The sequence below is a fragment of the Triticum urartu genome, chromosome 7A, assembly GCF_056163025.1.
Source record: "Triticum urartu cultivar PI428250 chromosome 7A, HENAU_Tu73, whole genome shotgun sequence".
Lineage (NCBI taxonomy): Eukaryota > Viridiplantae > Streptophyta > Magnoliopsida > Poales > Poaceae > Triticum > Triticum urartu.
In genome coordinates, this window is record NC_141879.1 from 542,498,203 (window position 1) to 542,516,562 (window position 18,360).

The following is an 18,360-nucleotide window of genomic DNA, read 5'->3' on the forward strand; positions in this document are numbered from 1 at the left end:
AACCATCGACAGCGAGCACGGCATATGCTACACCCAACCTGAGAAACTTCAAGGTAAGACACCGATCGGCCGTCTACTTGCATGAACATATTCCTTTGTTTATAGCTCTATTTTTCTTTTTAAACGCGGACCTGGTGAAGCAATTACAATTTGACAGTTAATAAAAAGTGAAACAAGTGACTGCAACATGCCAAAGATGTTATGAAAATGCCAACTAGGTACACTAAAACCTATATTCCACAATACTGCAGGTATCACACTGAGTGGCCTAAGGAAGCATTTCTTCCAGCGCAATTCCAGGGCGTTCAAAAGGGGCACGTGGACGCGTCGCAAGATACAGTCGGAGTGCGGCATGCACGCGATGTGGCACAAGACCGGCAATACCTTGCCGGTGATGGTCAACGGCTGTCAGACGGGCAACAGAAAAGGTTCTGGTGCTGCACACCAACAAGAACTTCGACCAGCAGAGGACCAACTGGGTGATGCACCAGTACCACCTCGGGGATCTGGAGCAAGAGAAGGAGCGGGAGCTGGTCCTCTGCAAGATTTTCTACCAGACAAACACTAGGGCCAAGAGTAAAAAGATTATAAGTTAGTTTGGTATTGGTAGTTGTACTACCTTGTCGTCCGCAAGTTGGTATTGTTGTTAAAGATCTTTTGGTATGAACTTGCATTTGCTTCCAACCATCATGCCGAGGGTCGACGTGGATATAAAGCTGAATCATTTGTTTCGAAACAAATTTTCTGGCACCTAATTTTTATTTGATGGGTAGCATAAGCACCCGCCGTTCGAATCCCCAGTTCTCCAATTTTTTCGAAACAAGTGCATGCACTTATTATCACGATAAAAAAACAATATCCATGCTGCATCCTAGTTATCAGTCTGTACTTGCAGAATTCTCTCCTTTATTGAGCACGTATATTGTTTTTTCAGGTCGAGCAAGTTTCAACTGGGCTGTAGACTGCCCAGGGTTGGTTTTGTTTTTAACAGGCCTAGCCCATGACGACAACGGGGCACAAAGATCCAGCAGGTATCTACCGGCCTCTGGCCCACCAGCGTTAGTTATATTTTGTCTTACAACATCCGCAGGCAGTTTTTTACTGAATCAAACACACAGCCCAGTTCTATTATCCTCTTGAAACGCATGTCCTACATCCGTTTTCTAATCTCTACCTATAGTTTTACTAGTTCATATACACGTATCATTATATTGAAAACACATAAAATTCCCTTTTCATATTTACATCCTTATTTTTGTTGTTTTTTCCCACCCAGCGCTGATTTTTTTACCACTGGTTTTCCCTTAAACAAACTCAATTGTCCCATGTCTTATTTGCTTACAAAAAAATGATTTTTTGGCAAATCAATAAGTTCTTAAAATTTTTTTTATCATTTCGGGATTACAACAGTTCGGACTCCACCGAAATATGCAAAATAAGGTTGAACCTTTTGACCGTGGTCCTGGGCAGAAAATGGGCTGTAATAAATTACTTAAGAATTAGCAAATGTGCTGCAAATTATAAAAAATAGCAAATGGGCTTTATGTTGTCTGCCACAGATTTGGAGGCTGACTTGTGGGCCTACTAAGTTCATGCGTACACAAGGTTTCTCAAAAAAGAAACTTAGTCAACAATCGACTCTACCAGCGCCAGACCATTAGATGTCAATCTAACGGCAATCGTGCTTCTTCAGTCTCTGATCTTCCTGCCCCAGCTGCCCAAACCAGTGCCGTCGGAACCGCCTGCTCCCGCCTCCCGTGGCCGGCAGCGCTGCCGGGCAGGCCTCACGGCCCCATCATACTCGCATCCTTGGCCTATCTATCCCTCTACTCACCCACACCTCCTGTTATTTTCCGACGACGGTAGCCGAACCAGTCAACCCTCGTACTCTCCACCGCGTGGGCAGCCACTGCCATGTCTTCCCCGGCTCCGTGTCGTTCCCTTCGTATGCCTCGCCGTCGTCCACCACCTTGGTGCTCTCGGCGCGGCGTGGTCAACGATGTCATCCAATGGCCGTAGTGCTTCTTCAACCTCTGGTCTTCTTGCCCCAGGCGCCCAAAGCAGCGCTGGTCGTGCCGCATGCTCCTGCCTCCCGTGGCCGGCTGTGCTGCCGCGGAGGCCTCACCGTCCCCATACTACTCCCACCGCTGGCCAGGCCATCCCTCCACTCACCCACTCCCCCTATTATTCTGCGACGACGGCAGCCTCACACTGCAGCCGAACCAGTGAACCCTCGTACTCCTCTCCGAGTGGGCATCCACTGCCGCGTCTTCCCCGGCTCCGCGTTGTCCCCTTCCTAGGCCTTGCCATCGTCCACCGCCATGGTGCTCTCGGTGCGGCGTGGTCAATGTGGTCAACGACCGACTTCCATCGGAAGAGTACTGTACATGGAGAGGCTGACAGCTGGGTCCACGGCAGCCACAAGGAAGTGCCTCCTTATTACGCGCAAAATAATTATTCCTCCACCTGACAGCGGGGACCCACCGGACGGGCCCCCAGTATTTCATGGAAAAAAACATTTCCCCCCTGACTGCTGGGACCCACCGGACGGGCCACCATATTTCGCGAAAAAACGTTTGCCCCTGACTGCTGGGACCCACTGGACGGACCACCGTATTTCGCGAAAAAACATTCCCCCCGCTGTCAGCTCGGACCCACCGGAAGTGCCTCCTTATTACGCACAGAAAAATGAATACTCCCCCTGCTAGCCGGGACCCACCATAGTGGGAGGCTGACTTGTAGGCCTACTAAGTTGATGGGGATGGAGGGCTTTGTCAACTTAGTCAATATGAATGATTCTAGCTCCAGTGACCGTACGATGTCCATCCAACGGCCATCATGCTTCTTCAATCTCTGCTCTTCCTGCTCCAGCCACTCAAACAAGCGCCGGCGGGACTGCCTGCTCGCTCCTCCCTGCGGTCGGCTGTGCTGCCGCGCAGGCCTCACTACCCATCGTACTCCCATCGTTGGCCTAGCCATCCCTCTACTCACCCACACCTGCTGTTATTCTCCAGCGACGGCGGACGAACCAGTAAACCCTCGTACAGTTGTCCTCCCCTCCGCGTGGGAAACAACTGTCGAGTCTTCCCTACCTCCGTGTCATTCCCTTCCTGGGCCTCGCTGTCGTCCACCGCCCTGGTGCTCTCGGCGCGGCCTGGTCAACGTGGTCAACGACTGACATGCCTCTGAAGTGGACTGTATGTGGAGAGGCCGACAACTGGGTCCACGGCCGCACGCAAGGAAATGCCTCCTTATTACGTGCAAAATAATGATTCCTCCACCTGACATCAGGGACCCACCGTACGATGTCCATCCAACGGCCGTAGTGCTTCTTCAACCTCTGGTCTTCTTCCTCCAGCCGCCCAAACCAGCGCCGGTCGTGCCTCGTGCTCCTGCCTCCCGTGGCCGGCTACGATGCGGCGGAGGCCTCACTGCCCCTCCTACTCCCACCGCTGGCCAGGCCATCCCTCTACTCACCCACACCCCCTGTTATTCTGCGGCGACGGCAGCCTCACACCACAGCGAGCCAGTGAACCCTCGTACTCCTCTATGCATGAGCATCCACTGACGCGTCTTCCTCGGCTCCGCGTCGTCCCCTTCCTAGGCCTCACCGTCGTCCACCGCCCTGGTGCTCTCGCCGCGGCGTGGTCAAGGAACGAATTCCATCGGACATGGACTGTACATGGAGAGGCTGATAGCTAGGTCCACGGCCGCAGCAAGGAAGTGCCTCCTTATTACGTGCAAAATACTTATTCCTCCACCTGACAGCGGGGATCCACCGGACGGGCCACCGTATTTTGCGAAAGAACGTTTCCCCCCTGACTGCTGGGACCCATCAGCTACACCTTCGCACGCAAGGAAGTGCGTTTGAAGAAAAAAAACGATTCGCCCCCCTGACTGCTAGGACCCACCAGCTACATCTTCGCTCGCAAGGAAGTGCCTGACAGTCAGGACCCACCTGGTCGAAGCGTACATAGCGTTGTCATTCTGGTCGCGAACGTGTACGTACATACTGGTCGATGTAGAGACGCGCACGTGTCGTAGTAGAGGCGCGCACGTGTCGTAGTAGAGGCGCGCACGTAGCATGTACATGTACGTACAGCGGCCAGGGTGCAAGAAAGAAAATATGGCCACGTATGTGTACATACGGGCGGGGTCTCGAACGCCTACTCGCGCATGCGTACAGCCAGGGCTCGTGTACATGGCTGGGTCGGAACGGAGAAACAGTGTCGTCATCGTGTTCATGCGGAGGCAGCGGAACGCTCGTGTTCATGGGGAGGCAACGGAATGTGTCGTGTTCATGGGGAGGCAACGGAATGCGTCGTGTTCATCGGGAGGCAACGGAATGTGTGGGAGCCAACCGGCTGGGTCGGAACGGAATGCGTGGCTGTGTTCATCAGGAGTGCTTGGATGGAATAGGCGATGGAAACGAGGCCTGCATACCGTAGAACGGAGGAAACAGACCTCCTACGGTCAAAATGGGGATCCTGTTGATCGGGAGGGGTGTGGCGTACCGCAAACGGAGGAAACGGACCTCCTACGGTCAAAACAGGGGTCCTGTTCATCAGGAGGGGTGTGGCGTACCGCAAAACGGGACTCCACGGGATACTGTTCATCTCCACTGTCGACCTCGTCCAGCCTCCACGGGCTACCGTCGACCTCCTCCAGCCTCCACGGGCTCCTGTTCATCCAGCCTCCACCGCGCGCTACTCCACCGGCTACTGTTCAACCACCCCTCCACCGTCTACTGTTCATCCAGCCCTCCACACCACGGGGTCCTGTTCAACCACCCCTCTAAGGGCACCCCTCCACCACACCACGGGGCTTGTTCATCCGGAGGCAACGCCACCGCTCACTGTTCACCCCCCCCCCCCCGCAACACTCACTATTCACCCCAGAGGCAGCATCGATCGGCTTCAGTTAGCAGCAGTAGAGAAGGAATCGCTCGACTGGGTTCAATTAACAGCCATTGATCGCTCGGGTTCAGTAGCGCGTAGCCTGTAGTGCAATCGCTCGGGTTCAGTTAGAGCCCAACGCCTCGCTCGGGTTCAGTTAGAGCCAACACCTCGCACACACGCGCGTACGTGTACGAGAGAAACGTGCATCGCTCGGCCCCCGACCTCCCACCGTAACCGGGAACTCCCCGAAATTTTCCTCCCCCTCGCTTCTACCACGGTTTTTTCCGTCATGGATGGCGCAAAGAATGTCATGTAGCTGCATCTCCAGCCCGCCCAGGACGAAAAGCCCATTTTCTGTCATGATTTTTTGTTATAGAAGTAGGAGCCCACCACATCTATGATGATACCAGGTTTTGTCACAATTATCGTCATCGAAGTGTCATATGTATGACAGAAAAAAAATTCGTTCGCCCCAAAATGTCACGGATGTGTTTTTTTTTGTAGTGTAGTCTTCCTCGTTGGCAACTCCATCCATTCCGGCGATGCTCCTTTTGCTTCTCCTCACGACAACACAGCTGGGATTGATCGGATCAGTTATGAAGAAACATTGTGTCACGTGTTTAGCATGTACCCATGGCTCATTTTTGGCGATGGCGTTGACGGTACCGCTATCGGAGTCTGGTATACAAATGTAGTGAAATGTCGGTTTTCTCTGTGTACATTCTTAGCCCATCTGACACGGAACATCGTCACGCTATGCAATCCAGAGTAGTTAAGCTCCCATATCCCTTCGACCCGTCTGTAATATCTTTCAATTACATTCCCAGTCATGGCTTCCATCATCACCCCTGAGTTTTGGTCATCACTATTTATATCTTTCTCCTCCGTGTAGAACGTGTATCCATTGATATCGTATGCTTGATAAGTCGCGAGGTTGGTCGAGGGGCCATGTGCTAAGGCATATATGAGTGTTCCGTTCGGAAAACCCTCTTCCGGGGGATTAGCCAGAACTCGCTCTTTTAACCAATGCACAAAAGTGGAGTTGTGCTCTCTAATAACTTCAGTGTCTGTCCTATGCACCCCATGGTCACGGTACTTCTTTGTGATGGTCTCTTTGTGTAGTGTCACGAAATCTTCTAGCACATCTAGGTGTTGTAGCACTACTAAGTTTGCCCTGTCAAGGTCCTTTTGTCGGCCTGAGTGTAACAGATTCACATCCCTATGACCGTTGGTGTGACCTTCACCTTCGAGCCTTCCACAGTGCTTGTTGATGGGCAAACCAACAACAAGTTCTCCGGTGCCTACTAGATAACTCTCACAAAAAGAGATGCACTCTTTGGTCAGATACCCCTGGACAATGCTCCCTTCCGGACGGGACATGTTATGAACGAATCCTTTGATGACCCCATTCATCCTCTCAAATGGCATCATGCAATGCAGGAATGTCGGCCCTAGGTCGATGATGTCGTCCATGATGTGGACACATAGATGCGCCATGACATCAAAGAACGCGGGCGGTAAGTACATCTCTAGCTCATTCAGTATGACAACGATCCCTTCCTGTAGCCTATGGAGTTGCTTCACACTGATCGACTTTCGAGAGATAGCATCAAAAAAGTGGCATAGGTTAATAAGCGTCTCACGCACATGTGTGTCCATAATCCCTCTAAGTGCAACCGGGAGTAACTGCATCATCATCACATGACAGTCGTGAGACTTTGATAACCCACAAGTATAGGGGATCAATTGTAGCCTCTTTCGATAAGTAAGAGTGTCGAACCCAACGAGGAGCTAAAGGTAGAACAAATATTCCCTCAAGTTCTATCGACCACCGATACAACTCTACGCACGCTTGACGTTCGCTTTACCGGAAATGAGTATGAAACTAGAAGTACTTTGTAGGTATTTTTGGGTAGGCTTGCAAGAAAGTAAAGAACTCGAAAATAAAAGCTAGGGGCTGTTTAAATGAAGACACAACTAAATTAGTTTTAGTAAAGAGCTTTTGTCAACAAGAAGGTTATTTGTCCCTAGGCAATCGATAACTAGATCGGTAATCATTATTGCAATTTTATTTGAGGGAGAGGCATAAGCTAACATACTTTCTCTACTTGGATCATATGCACTTATGATTGGAACTCTAGCAAGCATCCGCAACTAGTAAAGATTCATTAAGGTAAAACCCAACCATAGCATTAAAGCATCAAGTCCCCTTTACCCCATATGCAAACAACCTACTTACTCGGGTCTGTGCTTCTGTCACTCACGCCACCCACCATAAGCAAATCATAAGCATATTGCAAACCCTACAGCGAGAATCCCTCACGCTTGCGCGACACGGAGAGCACCATAGGACAGCAGCAATAATAAAACATACAACTCAAACCAATCACGATCATCAAATAGCCATTAGGACAAAATAGATCTACTCAAACATCATAGGATAGCCATACATCATAGGGAAATAATATATAGCGTTGAGCACCATGTTTAAGTAGAGATTATAGCGGGTAAGAGAGAGGTTACATCGCTGCATAGTGGGGGGGGGAGTTGGTGCTGATGGCGATGAAGTTGTTGGTGAAGATCGCGGTGATGATGATGGCCCCTGGTGGCACTCCGGTGCCACCGGAAGCTAGGGGGAGAGAGCCCCCCTCCTTCTTCTTCTTCCTTGACCTCCTCCCTAGATGGGAGAAGGGTTTCCCCTCTGGTCCATGGCCTCCATGGCGTGGGAGGGGCGAGAGCCCCTCCGAGATTGGATCTATCTCTCTGTCTCTCTCTGTTTCTGCATTCTATCTGGCTCTGTTTCACCGTTTCGTGTATATATGGAGATTCGTAACTCCGATTGGCCTGAAACCTTCGCTGTGATTTTTTTCTGAATATTAGCTTTCTTGCGGCAAAAGAAGAGCGTCAACCGCCTTTCTGTGGGCTCACGAGGGTAGGGGCGCGCCCCCCTGTCTCGTGACCACCTCGGGCACTGGTTCGCGTTGATTTTCCTTCCGAATTTTCCATATTTTCCAAAAATAAGCTCCGTCCGTTTTTATCCCGTTTGGACTCCGTTTGATATGGATATTCTGCGAAACCAAAAACATGCAACAGATAGGAACTGCCACTGGGCACTGGATCAATATGTTAGTCCCAAAAAATAATATAAAAAGTTGCCAAAAAGTATATGAAATTTAATAATATTGGCATGGAACAATCAAAAATTATAGATACGACGGAGATGTATCAGCATCCCCAAGCTTAATTCCTGCTCGTCCTCGAGTAGGTAAATGATAAAAAAGATAATTTTTGATGTGGAATGCTACCTAGCATAATCTTGATCAAATGTCTAATCATGGCATGAATATTAAGACACGAGTGATTCAAAGCAATAGTCTATCCTTTGACATTAAGACAATAATACTTCAAGCATACTAATAAAGCAATCATGTATTTTCAAAATAACATGGCCAAACAAAGTTATCCCTACAAAATCATATAGTCTGGCTATGCTCCATCTTCACCACACAAAATATTCAAATCATGCACAACCCCGATGACAAGCCAAGCAATTGTTTCATACTTTTGACGTTCTCAAACCTTTTCAACTTTCATGCAATACATGAGCGTGAGCCATGGACATAGCACTATAGGTGGAACAGAATATGATGGTGGAGGAGACAAAAAGGAGAAGATAGTCTCACATCAACTAGGCGTATCAACGGGCTTTGGAGATGCCGATTAATAGATATCAATGTGAGTGAGTAGGGATTGCCATGCAACGGATGCACTAGAGCTATAAGTGTATGAAAGCTCTAACTGAAACTAAGTGGGTGTGCATCCAACTTGCTTGCTCATGAAGACCTCGGGCATTTGAGGAAGCCCATCATCGGAATATACAAGCCAAGTTCTATAATGAAAATTCCCACTAGTATATGAAAGTGATAACTCAAGAGACTCTCTATATGAACAACATGGTGCTACTTTGGAGCACAAGTGTGGAAAAAGGATAGTAGCACTGCCCCTTCTCTCTTTTTCTCTCATTTTTTTGTTCTCTTTTTTTCTCTTTTTTGGGCCTTCTCTTTTTTTTGGCCTTTCTCTTTTTTTTCGTCCGGAGTCTCATCCCGACTTGTGGGGGAATCATAGTCTCCATCATCCTTTCGTCACTGGGGCAATGCTCTAGTAATGATGATCATCACACTTTTATTTACTTACAACTCGATATCTAGAACAAAGATATGACTCTATATGAATGCCTCCGGCGGTGTACCGGGATATGCAATGATCTAGCGTAGCAATAACATCAAAAAACGGACAAGCCATGAAAACATCATGCTAGCTATCTTACGATCATGGAAAGCAATATGACAATGAATGCTCAAGTCATGTATATGATGATGATGGAAGTTGCATGGCAATATATCTCGGAATGGCTATGGAAATGCCATGATAGGTAGGTATGGTGGCTGTTTTGAGGAAGGTATATGGTGGGTTTATGGTACCGGCGAAAGTTGCACGGTACTAGAGAGGCTAGCAATGGTGGAAGGGTGAGAGTGCGTATAATCCATGGACTCAACATTAGTCATAAAGAACTCACATACTTATTGCAAAAATCTATTAGTCATCGAAACAAAGTACTACGCGCATGCTCCTGGGGGGATAGATTGGTAGGAAAAGACCATCGCTTGTCCCCGACCGCCACTCATAAGGAAGACAATCAATAAATAAATCATGCTCCGACTTCGTTACATAACGGTTCACTATACGTGCATGCTACGAGAATCACAAACCTCAACACAAGTATTTCTACAATCCAAAACTACCCACTAGCATGACTCTAATATCACCATCTTTATATCGCAAAACTATTGCAAGGAATCAAACATATCATATTCAGCGGTCTACAAGTTTATGTAGGATTTTATGACTAACCATGTGAATGACCAGTTCCTATCATCTCTCTAAATAGATATAAGTGAAGCAAGAGAGTTTAATTCTTTCTACAAAAGGTATGCCCACACTCTAACAAATATAAGTGAAGCAAAAGAGCATTCTACAAATGGCGGTTGTCTATGTAAAGAGAAACATGCAATCCAAACTTCAAATGATATAAGTGAACCACATGAAGCATTCTATAAAGCCATACTCAAAAGATATAAGTGAAGTGCAAAGAGCATTATATAAATCAACCAAGGACTATCTCATACCAGCATGGTGCATAAAAGAAAAATGAAAACCTAAATGCAAAAGACGCTCCAAGATTGCACATATCGCATGAACGAAACGAATCTGAAAACATACCAATATTTGTTGAAGAAAGAGGGGATGCCTTCCCAGCATCCCCAAACAAGATATTTACTTGGGGTGCCTCGGGCATCCCCAAGCTTGAGCTCTTGCCTCTCTTCCTTCTTCTCACATCGAAACCTTCTCGATCATCGAACACTTCATCCACACAAAACTTCAACAGAAAACTCGGTAAGATCCGTTAGTATAATAAAGCAAATCACTACTCTAAGTACTGTTGAAAACCAATTCATATTTTGTTTTTGCATTGTGTCTACTGTAATATAACTTTTTCGTGGCTTAATCCACTAATATAAATTGATAGTTCCATCAAAACAAGCAAACTATGCATCGAAAACAGAATCTGTCTAAAACAGAACAGTCTGTAATAATTTGAACATTCACCATACTTCTGATACTTTAAAACTTCTACCAAAATTAGGAAAAATAAGAAATTTGTATAGGAAGACAGTGCAAAAATAATCAGAACCATTTGACGTTCCAGTAGAAAATTAAAAATCATGCACTACAGCCAAAGTTTCTGTCCTGCACCGCACAAACCAACAAGCATTGTAACCATCCTAAAGGCAAACCTTGGAACATTATTTTTATAATACAATGAAATTTTACAAGGGGATAATTATTTTTGTTGAAAGGTTTCTGTAATTAAGATTCACAAAGTTCCCATGGGCATGAACAAAGTTCAAGGACGCCCCCCACTTTCACAATGCTCGTCTCTCTCACTTTCACTTTTCTTTTAGAAAAAGTTTTGGGTTCCCCTCTTTATTTTTGTTGTTTTTAAACTATATGAAAGCACTCAACAGAAATAAATGACTCTCTAAAACTTCCAGGTTGTCTCCCTGGCAGCGCTTTCTTTAAAGCCATTAAGCTAGGCATATAGTGCTCAAGTAGTGAATCCACCCGGATCCCAAGGTATATCAAAGCCAATTTTAATTAACAGTGATTTGTAATTTAGTAGTGAGCACAAAGTAACATATATCATGTAATGACGAAGTCTAACTCTCTTCCTATGCATCAGCATGTCGTAACAGAACAATTCATGCTCACAAAGTAAAGGCCAATGCATAGTATAAACAGTTTCTTGCAATTTTATCATGTGGGAAGCATAGAGAGCTGGAGATATAGTTCCTCTCTCATAATAATTGCAAGTAGGAGCAGCAAGCACATCCATATTATATTCATTAAAATCATCATGTGTAACAGTAAAAGGCAACCCATCAATGTAATCATTAATAAGTGCAAACTTCTCTGATATAGTATAATCGGGAGAATTCAAAAAGATAATAGGACTATCATGCGTGGGTGCAATAGAAACAATTTCATGTTTAACATAAGGAACTATAGCAAGTTCATCTCCATAAGCATAATTCATATTGGCATCTTGGCCACAAGCATCATCAAAAAGGGATATTTCAAAAGAATCGACGAGATCATAGCAATTATCATAATATTCATCCTTTGGTAAGCATGAAGGGGAATTAAACAATGTATGAGTTGAAGAGTTACTCTCATTAGAAGGTGGGCACAGGTAGCTAATCCGCTCTTCCTCCTTTTGTTCTTCGCTCTCCTCATCATCTTTTTCATCCAATGAGCTCATAGTTTCATCAATTTATTCTTCCATAGACTCCTGCAAAATATTAATCTCTTCTTGGACAGTGGAGTAGTACTCAATATATGGTTCAACATAGGCATTAAAAGCATAATTATCATAGCAAAATTTAAATATGGCAAAATTTTCAGATTTGTGAAGAGTAGCATCATACTTTTCAATCAAAGAAGCAATTTCAAAAGCACCCTTAAAAGCAACAAATTCTTCAATTTGTTGAACATCATAGTAATTATAAACATCCTTAGAATATGAAGATAAGATTCCATTATCAATAAACTCACATTGGTAGGGAAGGTGTTTCTTAGGGTTTTCAGAACAACAAGTAAAATCATATATTTCACATAAATTCCAAGCATAGCATTGCAAACGCTGAATTTGACCCCATAATAGTTTCCCTTTTTCAGATATACGGTGTCGCACATAACAAGCATGCTCATCTAACGATTTGCCCTCAACTAAGCTAGTTGGGGTTTCGGCACGAGCACAAAGGGATCAAAGATGATCCAAGTAATAAGCTTCAACAGTGTGATAGATTTCGATTGGTTCTTCAACCATTGGTTCAGTAGGTACAACTATTTTTTTTGTTATTTTGCATTTCCTACCCATAACTAAAGATAGAAAACAACTAAGAACAACAAATAAAATTTACTTAGTGATGAAGCAAACAAGCACACACGAGAATATTCACCCAACGCTATTGCTCCCCGGCAACGGCGCCAGAAAAAGGTCTTGATAACCCACAAGTATAGGGGATCAAGTGTAGCCTCTTTCGATAAGTAAGAGTGTAGAACCCAAATAGGATCTAAAGGTAGAACAAATATTCCCTCAAGTTCTATCGACCACCAATACAACTCTACGCACGCTTGACGTTCGCTTTACCGAAAACGGGTATGAAACTAGAAGTACTTTTTGGTGTTTTTGGGTAGGCTTGCAAGAAAGTAAAGACCACGAAAACAAAAGCTAGGGGCTGTTTAAATGAAGACACAACTAAATTATTTTTAGTAAAGAGCTTTTGTCAACAAGAAGGTTATTTGTCCCTAGGCAATCGATAACTAGACCGGTAATCATTATTGCAACTTTATTTGAGGGAGAGGCATAAGCTAACATACTTTATCTACTTGGATCATATGCACTTATGATTGGAACTCTAGCAAGCATCCGCAACTACTAAAGATTCATTAAGGTAAAACCGAACCATAGCATTAAAGCATCAAGTCCCCTTTACCCCATACGCAAACAACCTACTTACTCGGGTCTGTGCTTCTGTCACTCACGCCACCCACCATAAGCAAATCATAAGCACATTGCAAACCCTACAGCGGGAATCCCTCACGCTTGCGCGACACGGAGAGCACCATAGGACAGCACCAATAATAAAACATACAACTCGAACCAATTACGATCATCAAATAGCCATTAGGACAAAATAGATCTACTCAAACATCATAGGATAGCCATACATCATAGGGAAATAATATATAGCGTTGAGCACCATGTTTAAGTAGAGATTACAGCGGATAAGAGAGAGGTTACACCGCTGCATAGTGGGGGGAAGAGTTGGTGATGATGGCGATGAAGTTGTTGGTGAAGATCATGGTGATGATCATGGCCCCCGGTGGCACTCCGGTGCCACCGGAAGCGAGGGGGAGAGAGGCCCCCTCCTTATTCTTCCTTGACCTCCTCCCTAGATGGGAGAAGGGTTTCCCCTCTAGTCCATGGCCTCCATGGCGTGGGAGGGGCAAGAGCCCCTCCGAGATTGGATCTATCTCTCTGTCTCTCTCTGTTTCTGCGTTCTATCTGGCTCTGTTTCACCGTTTCGTGTATATATGGAGATCCGTAACTCCGATTGGCCTGAAACCTTCGCCGTGATTTTTTTCCGAATATTAGCTTTCTTGCGTCAAAAGAAGAGCGTCAACCGCCTTTCGATGGGCTCACGAGGGTAGGGGGCGTGCCCTAGGGGGGGCGCGCCCCCCTGTCTCGTGACCACCTCGGGCACTGGTTCACGTTGATTTTCCTTCCGAATTTTCCATATTTTCCAAAAATAAGCTCCGTCCGTTCTTATCCCGTTTGGACTCCGTTTGATATGGATATTCTGCAAAACCAAAAACATGCAACAGATAGGAACTGGCACTGGGCACTGGATCAATATGTTAGTCCCAAAAAATAATATAAAAAGTTGCCAAAAGTATATGAAAGTTGAATAATATTGGCATGGAACAATCAAAAATTATAGATACGACGGAGACGTATCAGACTTCATCCCACTGAACCTTTTTTTCTTAGTGTCTAGATATCTGCTTATCTTCCCATAGTATCCGGAACTAACTTTGATTCCAGCAAGGCACTTGAACAATTGATCGACCTCCTTCGGATCTAAGGTGAAGCAAGAGGGGGGGCAATATTGTTCTTCCTTCTTGTTTACTTTTTTGCCCCTATCTTCTGTCTCTGTCTCCGTCTCGGTCTCCTCTGACGACCTTTTACTGGGCATTTGGAGATCTTTCCTGATATTCAAAAATTCCAAGTCTTTTCTTGCCTTCGGCCCATCCTTGGTCCTCTCTAGCATGTTCATCAATGTTCCAAGCAAACTCTCAAGGATATTTTTTCTGATATGGATTTCATCAAGGCTATAAGGCGTGTCGAGTATGGGCCAGTATTCCATGTCCCAGAAAACAGATCTCGTCTTCCATACCTTCAACAGGGGCTCCGGTGCCTCTTTCTTCGTATTTCCCGGCGAGGGGCACTCTTCCTAGTTCTTCAATAACTTATATATTTCTGCACCGCTCCGCTTACGTCGAGGACCTCGATGCTCAGCCTTACCATTGAATAGATCTCCACGCTTTCTCCACGGGTCATCCTTCTCGAGCCATCTTCGATGCCCCATGTAAACAATTTTTGAAGACCCGCCATCTTTCGATAGCTGCAGAGAAGTTGTATCATCCATGCAGCTCGTGCATCCCCAATATCCGTGGCACACCTGGCCGGAGAGATAGCCGTAACCGAGATAGTCCTACACCGTCGTGATCAGCCCGACTGTCATGTAGAAATACTCTCCTTTGCTTGCATCCCATGTCTTCGCCGACATTGTTCATAAGGTGTGTAGCTCCTCTTTCAGTAACCCAAGATACAAATTTATATCATTTCCCGGTTGTCTCGGCCCTTGAATAAGAATAGCCATGTGTATGTATTTTTCCTTCATGCACAACCAGGGGGGAGGTTGTACATCCATACAAACACGGGCCATGTGCTATGATTGGTGTTCTGGTTGCCAAATGGATTCATGCCATCACTACTAGCGCTAAGCACAACATTCCTTGGATCATTCATGAAAAAATCAAATTGAACATTTAATGCTCTCCACTGGCTAGCATCTGCGAGGTGTCTCAGCTTCGGCTCATCTCCATCATATTGGCATCACCCTCTCCGCGTGCCATCTCATAAGCTTTGCTTCCTTAGGATCTACGAAATACCGTTGTAGACGCGGAGTGATCGGAAAGTACGATACAACTTTCTGTGGAGCTTTCTTTCCGGCCTTTTTATATCGTGAAGCATTGCACTTTGGATAGACGGTTTTTTCCGTGTGCTCGTTCTGATATATGTTGCAATCATTGATGCATGTGTGATATCTAAGTGTGGCAGATCAAGAGGGCACACGATTTTCTTTGCCTCCTCGACACAAGTAGGACACAGGCTTCCCGCGGGAAGAACCTTCTTTAGATACTTCAGAAGCTCATCCAGGCTTGTATCTGTCCATTTGTTTTTTGCCTTCATCTTTAGAAGTTCTAGTGTGAAACTCAAGCGGGTCACCTTGGGATTACAACCATCATACAAAGGGGTCATCGAGTCTACCTCCAGTTGCGCCAGTTTGGCCTCCTCTCTAGAAGCAGCTCTGTCGCTAGTCGTCTTCTTGCGAAGCAGGTCCTGAACATGCGGGTCTGCATGGCTGAACTTAGTAGCAACGAAGACGGCAGCGTGTCCGCGTCTTCTCCGCCTTGAACTGCCTCTTCGCCATTGACATTTCTGAGGCCGTCTTCCTCTTCGGGCACATAATCGGTCATCTCTTCGTCTGGTGGCCCCATGTCATTATTTCCTGCCCCGTCGACGTCCTCATCATCATCATCTTCACTTATCCACCGAGTATGGCCATGCATGAAACCATGCATGAGCAGGTGCGCCTTGAATTTACCACCCTGAAAGGTGTCGAGCCTGACTCTTCCTTTGCATTTTCGACACGGACATAAAACATCCTTCAGTCTTTTTTCATACATGTCATCCACAGCGGATTGCCAGTATATTTCCACCATCCTTCCATTGACCTTCATGATCACCTGCACGCGAAGCAAATATTATAACCACGTATATATGCATGCATGGATCAAATTCATACAAAAATTCGGCATGACATTCCCTAAACATAGGACATATTGAGTTTGCATGCCTGAAATTCACCGAAACGGAATTGAATCGACATTTCGGCAAAACATAGGCAACTCATGTCACCCACATTATTTCATCAAATACACAATGTAGGAAACTCAAATTATGCCACACACAATTCGGTATATATGTTCTTATATCGTCCATATATATATAGTTTCGGTCCAATCCACACAAACACCTTTTTTTGCTCACCTATGTGTCGAGAGGGATATCGGGCACCTTTCTTCTTAATTACCTAGTAGCTCTATATATAGCTCTAACTAGCTAGCTAGCTAGGGAGGGAGAGAGCTAGCTAGGGAGATAGTGGGAGAGGAGAGGGAGAGAAGAGGGAAGGCATTAATGGAAGAGGGGGGAGGGCATTAATAGAGGGGGTGGTGGCGGAGGGCACAAGGAAAAGGGTGGTGGTGGAGGGCAAAGAAGAGGGGGAGGGAGGGGGCTCTAATGGAGGGGTGGTGGAGGGGCAAAGAAGAGGGCCGGGGGAGGGGGCCTCTAATGGAGGAGTGGTGGAGGGGCAAAGAAGAGGGGGAGGGAGGGCTCTAATGGAGGGGTGGTAGAGGGGGAGCAATGAAAGGAACAAGCAAGGTGCAAGGAATGGGGGAGAAAGGAAGGGGAATAAGAGAGGGGGGAAGGAGGGGAAAGGTGGTAGGTGGCTGGCGGGCATAGCAGTAGCACGGGACACCTATACGCGCTAATGCTATGGCAGCTTGCAAAATAGCTACGGCTAGGGTTGCACTACTTATAGCGAGGGAAAGAAACACACGCTACTGGTAAAATATTATACATAGAAAAATTAGCAGTAGCGCTCTTAGACAAACAGGCGCTATAGATACTAAATTAGCAGTAGCGCAGGTTGGATGTCAGGCACTGCTGCTATTTTTTGACCGGGGGTGTGGTGTATTACGCTTAGTAGTAGCACGGGTCTAGGTAACAAGCGCTGCTGCTAACTGATACCAATAGCACCGTTCTTTGCCAGCGCTACTGCTAACTACTAGTAGCGTTGGTTTGTAGACAAACGCTACTGGTAAACTTCTATCTATAGGCATTTTCCTAGTAGTGCTACGTGCCCTGCATGGTAGACCAGGAGTATGCGCTGGAAGACGACCCTGGCTCGTTCCTCGAGCTGGGCTGGGAGGAGTAGGAGCTGGAAGCTTAGGCCTTCTAGGAGCCCCTCGAGCGCGCCGCGAGCCTCACCAACCATACCGGCGACGACAGCTACAGGGTACCACTAATCTCTCAGGAGCAAGCTTATGCTAACCATGGGTCGCAGGAGGATCAGGTCACAATGGTGCACGGAGGCCCCAGCTCAATGGCCGTCCTCCCACCAGGAGGAGCACACTGGGGGCCGCAGGGGAGAGGCCGGGAGCCAGGTCCCTCCCCGCATCGCGCAGAGCAAGGCGCCTCCCGGAGGTAGGCCCTCTGTTGGGGAGGTGCTGGGGAGCCTTCCCCCCGGCATAGGACCCGTGGTCACCGAGGGCGCCGCTAGGGTCCCCTTTGCCCCTTGGCTTTGTCCTGGTTTCCGGTCGAACCAACGGTGGTCGAGGGCGGCGCAAGGCGGGGCCCTCATCTGGCGATAGTAAGTAAGGCTCACGCCTGTGAAGATCTCTGCTCGTGACACTCTCACGTAATAATGAGTGGGGCTGTACACGCCCTGGAGTCTCAGGAGCGCCGCCCTCGGGCCACGGGGGCTCCCTCCCACGCCTAGTGGTAGCACTTAGCTCCGCGCTGGTGAGAAGACAAGAAGACTAGACTAGGTGCCGGACGCGGCCATTTTCTCTTAATCTCTTCCCTATAGCCCTGTTTTTGGCTTTGGATTTAAGTTGAAGTTGAATTTTCATTGCTATGTGCTGGGGGTGACTTTTCTCATTCGTTCGATTTCTTGCCGTCTGGTTCCTTGCCTCGACTCGCAGTTCGCAGCTGCTGTTGTCGGCGTTCTGGGAACAAGGGTCCCCAGACATGCCTGCTGCGGCCTGCGGCGTGGCTCGGGTGGGGGCCCAGCGCGGCCCATCTTCATCGGCCCAAGCTCAAGACCCTCGCGAGGGGCCAAGCCTCGCGGGGCGGACGACAGGAAGCTTCCTCAAGAGCGGCCTCATCAGGCAGGCTCGCGAGGAGGTGGAGAGATCAATGCGAGGGTAC

At 47.0% G+C, this 18,360-nt stretch overlaps 1 pseudogene; it reads right to left on the bottom strand.

Annotated features, from left to right (window-relative positions):
- LOC147960338 (uncharacterized) overlaps nt 1–16,112 on the bottom strand; it is a 55,577-nt pseudogene extending 39,465 nt beyond the window's left edge.
- Between the last annotated feature and the right edge of the window lie 2,248 nt (nt 16,113–18,360).